At 39.1% G+C, this 7,914-nt stretch overlaps 1 protein-coding gene across 12 annotated transcripts in view; it reads right to left on the reverse strand.

Annotated features, from left to right (window-relative positions):
• PLPP4 (phospholipid phosphatase 4) overlaps positions 1-3,925 on the reverse strand; it is a 186,430-nt gene extending 182,505 nt beyond the window's left edge. For 8 of the 12 annotated variants that reach the window (XM_082764698.1, XM_082764702.1, XM_082764705.1 and 5 more), the window contains exon 1: positions 3,857-3,921. The gene's annotated coding sequence lies outside the window, so the exon portion shown is untranslated. Of the gene's footprint in view, positions 1-3,856 lie in introns of all 12 variants that reach the window. The other 4 variants (XM_082764709.1, XM_082764710.1, XM_082764707.1 and 1 more) reach the window with 2 other exon arrangements.
• Positions 3,926-7,914: the final 3,989 nt, after the last annotated feature.

Genomic DNA, 7,914 nt, shown 5'->3' on the forward strand with positions numbered 1-7,914 from the left:
GAAAGCCTGGAATTTTGTTGAGCATAGGCCAAACAAAAAACACCCCTCCACACACACACAACAGTTTAACAATACCTGAATGGTTTTAAAAGAAAATCTTTAAGGTATCCCCCACACTTTATATTTTTGGTAAAGGGCCTGAAATCCTGACTTCAACACACATCACTTAATTCAACTTATAGCAAGAGCTGCATGTTTATGTATTGGAAAATAAGAGCTACTACGTTTGTCCTGATGCTATACCACATTATAACATGAAAAAACCTGGTGTGGTAGAATAAAATTTGGGGGAATCTATCTTCCACAATGATGGGATTTTTAGTGGGATTTTTTATCCAGCAGGAAAAAAAAAAAAAAAAGCATCACTTTTAGTTGTACTGGATCTTTTCCAGTCTTTTCCAGAATGAATTCTTGCTTCATTAGTACAGTATCAAGCACTCAATCTTTCAGTTTTTCCTAACTCTATAATATTAAGAGGGATGATGTGGATAGAGGTATTACTTCACCCAGGGGATTTTAATAAAGGCTTTGATCCCAGGTCAAAAAAAGAAAACCAACACAGCACACACATATACACACAAAAAAAGCCAATAATGCTGAATCTTTTCTTGCAGTCCACAGCATTTGTGGAAGCTAGTAGGGCCCCCAGGGAGTTTAACAGCCTATTCAGAGAGCAGCACTAAACTTTGCTCCATCTTTCAAGTCAAGTAAACTCTCAAATGATGCAAAAGACTTCTTGCAATAATCCTGTCCTTTTCTCCCTTAGGAAATCAGTAGGAGATGCATTTTCCTCACATATTTGCTTTCTCTAGGTGCTTCTCTTTCCAATCCAAAACTCTGCTCTGCTGCTAGCAGTTCTTCAGGACAGGCAGGGACACCCACGACTCAGTTCCCACACCCACTGGTGGGCAGCTCATGGTCTGGCCTTGTCATCTCTGATTAAGAACAGTTCATGTTTTCTTCTCCCCATGCTTCTTTCCCCTTAATTCCTTTTGCAATGAACAATGGTTTTTGACATCCTGCCTCATCTGCCCTAAATTTGATTTACAGGTCTAAGATTTTGGAAAGATGGCAGGACTCAAGAACATGAATAAAGAAAGGACATACTGGTCTGACAAAAGTAATTAAGAGGTAACAGGGATTTTTTTTTTTTTTTTTTTTTAAACTGGCACTCCCCCAGCTAAATTAACTAATGGCTTATTAAAAAATAATCTAGAAGTTTCTGCTACTCCATTCCCACCCTTCATTTACAGACACATTGCATTCAGAAGCACCAGTATTGCAAGAAACCGAGAGCTCCCCAGTACTGAGGACCCCATTTTGCAGAAGCATTATCCTCAGAAGCTATTAGAGGCATCTCCTGGGAACTGAGTGAATAAGTGCTATTGCTCTACATGTTGTGGTACTTCTTGTAAAGTGTTATAGCTCAGCTATTTTGAAGGGTAAAGCCTGACAGAACAATAAAGCAAAATTAGCCCATTATCCCCAGCAAAGAAGTCTCTAACTTTGCTCAGGTTTTTGTTCAAATCTGAAAGAGACAGCAGGTGACTGAAAAACTATCCAAACTATTATTGTCATCAACAACCTTAGATTTACACAGTCATTTTCATCTTCAAAGCACTTCATGCACATTAAAGCAGTTAATCCTCACAGCACTCTTGTGAGCAAAGATCATTACAAGCATCCACTTCCCTCCTAATAGAGCAACAAGGGCTTCTCCACAGACTCACCACTGACCTCACCTACAGCCCCAGAGGTGCCACACAGCAGTGTGACCCCATAACTGTGCTGCCCCTCACACCACAGCCTCTCCCAGCATACACCATGCCAAAGAGAAGACCCCACTCCCCAAGTCCCTGGTCTGTGGCATCTAACGCACTAATTGCAGGGAAAAACCACTCTGCACATCCACTGAATTTGCACTGACCAAATTAATATTGGTGTAAACTAGATCATAGAAGAATTACACCTCCACCTGCCAGAAGGCTCCCTGAGCTTTATTCCCACTGCATTTGGCTCAGAGTTGGCAGCAAAGAAGCGATACACATAAGGCAAGATCAAACATGCATCTCAGGGACCATCTCTGCTCCGCGCACATCACTGTGCCAAATAATTACTGTGAAGACACCTACACAGAGACTCCCTCCAGGCAGGCCCAAGTGGAGCTGCTGTAGCCTGTGGGCACTGACCCAGAGGTTGATTGCCTGCTGTCTCTACACACATTTGGGCTGCCTTGCAAAATGCACTTTTTTCTTTATCCCCTCTCCAGACACAGTCTATGCCAGCAAAAATTCTGTTCCCAGTTTGGGCTCAGAACTCAGAGCCCACGTTACATTGATGTCCACAGCTTCATGGTCGTGACAGGTTGTGTGCTCTTCCCTCTGCAAAGCCCTGAGCCCTGATCCTGTTTTTAGCAGCATCCTTTTGCTCATGGTAGTGCTAGCCTTGCATCAAGCGTTAGTTAGTTCTTTGGTAAGATGCACAGCCCAAAAACAAAGTGCCCAAAGCCTGCCTCACAGGGAACAGGCACCCAGGACAGTATGGCTTTGCCTGACTACAAGCATCTTGTTGGGTTTGTTCAGCTGAAGCACACTTGGAACCTTACAAGAGTGATGTGCCATATCACCTATATCAGAAACCTTCCTTAAATCTTCCTTTCCAGTACATCATGTTCGTGAACAGTTCTCAATACCTAGAGACTACAAAGTTGATATAAGCCTTAGGTTGGCAAGGTGAGGCAGCATAGGCAGGCTTGCAATTATTCAGAAGTCTGATGTTTTAAAGTCTCATTACAAAGCAAGTTGAAATGCTTTTTTCTCCTTTTCACAATGCCTGTTAAGCCAAAAACCCACCCAATTCTCAGGACAAGATGTTGATTCACACACTATGCATCTCTCAAGGGTCTTTATTTAAAAACCAAAGCTCTCCCTTGAACGTGAAGCTGTATTTGAGATCACTGCCTCCAAACAAAACACTTCAAGTTCAAACAGGCACTTGAGGACAAAGTTTGACTTTGTCAGAAAAATTCTGAAAAAGTCTCCTCAGGACACATGTTGCTACACGCTCATCACTCCTTTCCTGACTATTCACCCTCATTCTCCCCACCTCCTGTAACTGTTTTCTGCACTGGGGACAGGAGTGGAACAGCATTTCAGGGCTGAGTCTTTCCCTCCCTTCCTTCTGCTTTGTGTAACCAGTAGCTAATCCAGGACCTTACATGATTGAAATAATAATTAACTCATGGAACTGAAGCACCAAAGTGGGAGGGAAGAATGTTTAACACTGTCTGCACCTTGTCTTAAGACAAACATTGATTTTCAGGGCTCACCTCCACAGCATTTGTAACCGCAATGAAGTAACTTCATTAGGAGGAGACATTGATCCAACCATCCGAGTAAGATGTCACTGTCACTTGAATTCTGCTGGCTGAGCCACCTTGGTGTAAAAGCTTTTTTAAAGCTCTGTGTTCAGAGGACAGACAATGTGATGCTTTGATTCTATAATTTCACATGGGCTTGTATATTCAAGAGAAAAATTTAAACTTGAAAGAGTCACAGTGGGCGGCAGGTGATTAACCCTTTCTGAATCCAGCCTGATTTCTGCACTCGATGAACAAAGGTTTGCAGAAGACAACATACCAGATAGAGATTATCCATTCCTAGAGCTACAAAGGCCTGAGATATATTACCTTGCAGTGACACAAATAAAGAAATAAAATGCTATCAACAAATTCCACATATGGCAATTGAACCTGAAGGAAAGCATCTGCTGAAATGATGAATATGACTGAGGGTATATAAGAGACATGATACAAGAGAGAAACTTGATACTACAGATTTTCCCGTTTCACACTTACTCAGTGGATCCAGGTTCACAATGGAATTTGATCTTTAATAACCCATTCGTGGAGGAAGGCTGGTTCTTGTTAAACTTGTGATATGCTGTTCTGTTGTCCACTGTGTATCTGCATGTCTTATATTTTTTGACAGTACTCAGAAGGTCTTATCTGTGAAACCAAGGCTGCCTGTTCAAGGCTGATAAGAAATTTTCTTCACTTTAAGAGAAAAACGTTTAAAGGAAAGATAAAACTTGTGGATTTCTATTTTTTCCATTGAAGGGTATTAAAGTAGGAGAAGCTGGTCTCTTCAGCACTAAGAATTGCTCTGCTTTAAACATACCTTTCCACTAATGTCCAATAATACGAAAAAACTGCAAAATCTTATCTTCGCTCTTGACTCTTAACTACTTCAACAGAACAAAAAGCTCATTCTCTAATTCCTCACCTCCCCTTTCCTCAGCCATCAGTAAGCAAGATTTTACTGCTTTTTGTTAAACACTCCCGCTTGAGGCTAGCATCATTTTCTTGTGTTGTACTTAAAACATAAAGGTGAATGGACCAGTTTGGGAAAAGGACTTGCAAACAAAACCTTGCCAGCAGCTCCATCTCTATCATACATTGCCCAGTTTAGGTGCTACACTAATAGCAGTAATATGGCTGGGAAAGCTACACGCCAGCCTAACTACAAGCACAGTATATGCCAATATACTTAGCAGTTAACCCTGGTCAGGATTGTAATACCTGCAATGATTAATGTCTAATTGTGACTGTTCAGGAAGACTTACACTGTGAAACATGTAATTACAAACACAGTTCCATCTGAAATAAATCCCCTCTCCAGTCTCCCCATGCCATCCAATTTGTTTCCCTTGCAGCTTTTGTTTCCTGCCTAAATATCCAAATTAATCTTTTCCTTCAAATGTATTTAAAAAAAAAAAAAAAAATCACCACAAAGCAGAGCCTGAGAAACCTGTTGGCATTTCATTCCCAAGATGGATATAACAAATCAGCACAAAACTGTGAATCCACTCTGCCAAGCTTCGTGAAATACTGTACAAAATATGCAAGAAAACAATCACTGTAAACATTTATGGAGATATTTTTCAAGAAGATGCAGTGTAGCTCTGTCTTACCTACATTCATTAAGCTCTCTCAATTGATGACAAGTGGAAAACAAGTTAAAATAGCACACATCTTAAAGTGAAATCAGGTATGACTACGACCCTGCATGATCTACAAAGAAACATTATTTTAGTTTGCATGTCATTCAGAATATTCTTTTGTTAGAAAGTTGGTTTTTTTTGGTGTTGTGTTGTTTTTGTGGTGTTTTTTTGTTTGTTTGTTTGTTTTTGTTTTTGACTTGACTTGTTTTTGTGTGTTTTTTTTTTTTTTTTAAGTCAAGGTGAAATATCAGTTTTAAATTGATATGAATTTTTGCCTTCCAGCTGCACCTGCTTAAACAGGATGCAATTATGAGACTAATCTTATTACTTACTAATAAAAGCACCATTAACAGAAAAAACAGGCAGAAGTTGTGAACTAACCATGGTTGAAAGGTAAGTGAATTAAGTGTTTTCCATCTGTTGTTGTTCATTGGGATTTTTTTGGTGGTGGTGGTGTTGTGGGGTTTTTTGTTTGTTCATTTTTAGCAGCCCAAGCAGTCATGTATGTTTTCTGGAGGGCAGAGTACATTCATCTCAAAGGATGGCTGAAGCTGAGGAGTATCTAAGCACACATGCTGAGCAGTAACATGATCCACAAATCAAGAACAGAGTATTCAGGGCATTAAAGCTTTCTCAATGTCAAAGATGTGGATCGAAGAAGGGATGTCAAAATTAGACCTGAGCCATAGGTAAGAAGCTAAGGCACTTTGGCAGCTCAGTTTGGGAAGCACACGCTGCTGTTGCTTGGTGGAGAGACAGAGACTTCCTGGCTCCCATGCAGCCCATCTGGCATCTTCCACAAGCACCGAATTCACTTATCCAACACAAACAAGTGAATAAGCCCTGTGTGTTTAAAATAAAATTCTGTGAAGTATTAAAGGGAGCTGAAAAAATAGGAAGGAAGGAATCAGTCTATTTATATAACAGACTGTGCACTGTTCTTCTTGGTTAGGGCTAATTTCATGCAATGATATTATTTGCATGCTTTGCTGATTGGCAATGGAAGAGAGACTAACTCAAATAAATTGAAACTACATAAATTAGTATGGATATTTTATCTCAAAAAAATCACTTTTTTTTCCTATTTTATTTAGATGAACACTATTATTTTGGCAGTCACACCTCACTGCTTAAATAACATCATTTGGGATCGAATACACACGCATCTTGGTCATCAAGCCAGGATTCCTTTAAATAAATAAAAGCTAGATTATTTTTCTCTTTGAGCAGTAAGCAACTGAACTGTGAATTCAGCTCCAGAAATAAAACCTGCAAGCATATGAGGTCATCTAGTTTGAGGATGTGTTCAGTTATAGATGTACAGCAGCTCCAGACTAATGTTCCTGTTCCTTTCCCATTCAGTGTTAGGAGTGTTGAGACACAGTAGATCATTAAGGGCCTATTTCTGAATGGCATATGATAACTGTAACACAAGAATAAGGAACAAATTATTTTTGAGTTCCAATCGTTTAAACCAGGTTGCTGTATACAAGCCCTCACTTTTTTTTCAGTTTTGTGGTTTTTAAGAAAGGCTTAGATTATGATTCCTAAGGGCTGGAAAGCAGAGGACAAGTATAAGAGTACAAGGAAAAAATAAAGACCTTGATCATAACATCCTTAAATCTGGAGAGTTGTCATAATAACTGCAGGTTGGCTTCATACAGTAGCAAAGTGTAGAGACAGTCTGTCCACCCACCAGACATACTCCTGGCAGGATGAGCTCATATCTGCGATTATGTCCTGGAAGCACGGAGTAACAACTAGCATTTTTTGGGGAGCACAGCAGTGTTTGCACAAATTCATTCACTCTTCATAAAACAATGCAGGCAATCCATAGCTAAAGATCATCATTTGGCCTTAGCTGAAAGGCTGTGGTCCTTTGCAGGATAAGATCATCTTTCAGGATAACAGATTTTTCAGTAACCATACTCTGAGCAGGACTCAATGCTCAAAGGTATGTGATTAATAGACTTAATATATATGGCTTTACAAGTTTCCCTAAATGAGAATGTACTATTTTATCATGAGGATTTTCCATATTGTTTTGTACAAGCTGCTTATTACGAGATAAAGGAAGTGGTCCGATTTTAGCTATTCCTGGTGGTCCAGTTGGTCAGCCATCATCATAAAGGATGCAGGTAAATTCAAATTATTATGCTCTTAATAGCATAATCAAGAGATTCTGGTTGTGAAAAAAATACAAAGTATGAAAGCTACAAAATAAGAATACCACAAAAATAAGGAACACACCAAAAAAAAAAAAAAAAAGTTTTTATTGAGCTTCAACAAAAATTACTGTTCTGGCTCAGGTTAGCAATACCTTTATTATTCACTGCACAAGAGTCAGTTTAATTGTAGTTAGCAAGTTTGATGCAGTTTTATAGGTACCAGAATATATTCCTTCTGTATTATTACCAAATCAGTGCTTTATAGCTTATTTCTTTGTACCATTATATCATTTCTTCTCTGACTTAATCCACGTAGTCTGAAAAATCACCATAAATATGTGATACTATTTAAACTTCCATGGAAGAACATTCAGAAACTTATAAAAAAAGAGTAGAGGAGCTTAGGTTGTTATTTATAATGCAATGTGAGGTCAACTGAAATTTCACTCATCACTCTCCTTTAACAAGGATGCAGTTTACTGACAAAAAGGAAGCTGGGACCAACATATCCATGCCAAATATATCTACAATATCTACATTCTATTTCCCATAGCATAGAAAGCAAAATAGATAGAGGCATTATTGGACTTGTATTGTGTAAGATAAAAAAAAAAAAAAAGCCACTGATGAATTCAATACTCCCAAAGCCATGGAAAGCCAAACCAGTCCTTTTGAAGGCCCCCCTTCATTGCAAGGCTCAGTCTCTTACAGGTTTCCACTGCTCTTTTCACAACTTTCTCTTCTG

Source organism: Aythya marila, assembly GCF_965140915.1.
Source record: "Aythya marila genome assembly, chromosome: 7".
Lineage (NCBI taxonomy): Eukaryota > Metazoa > Chordata > Aves > Anseriformes > Anatidae > Aythya > Aythya marila.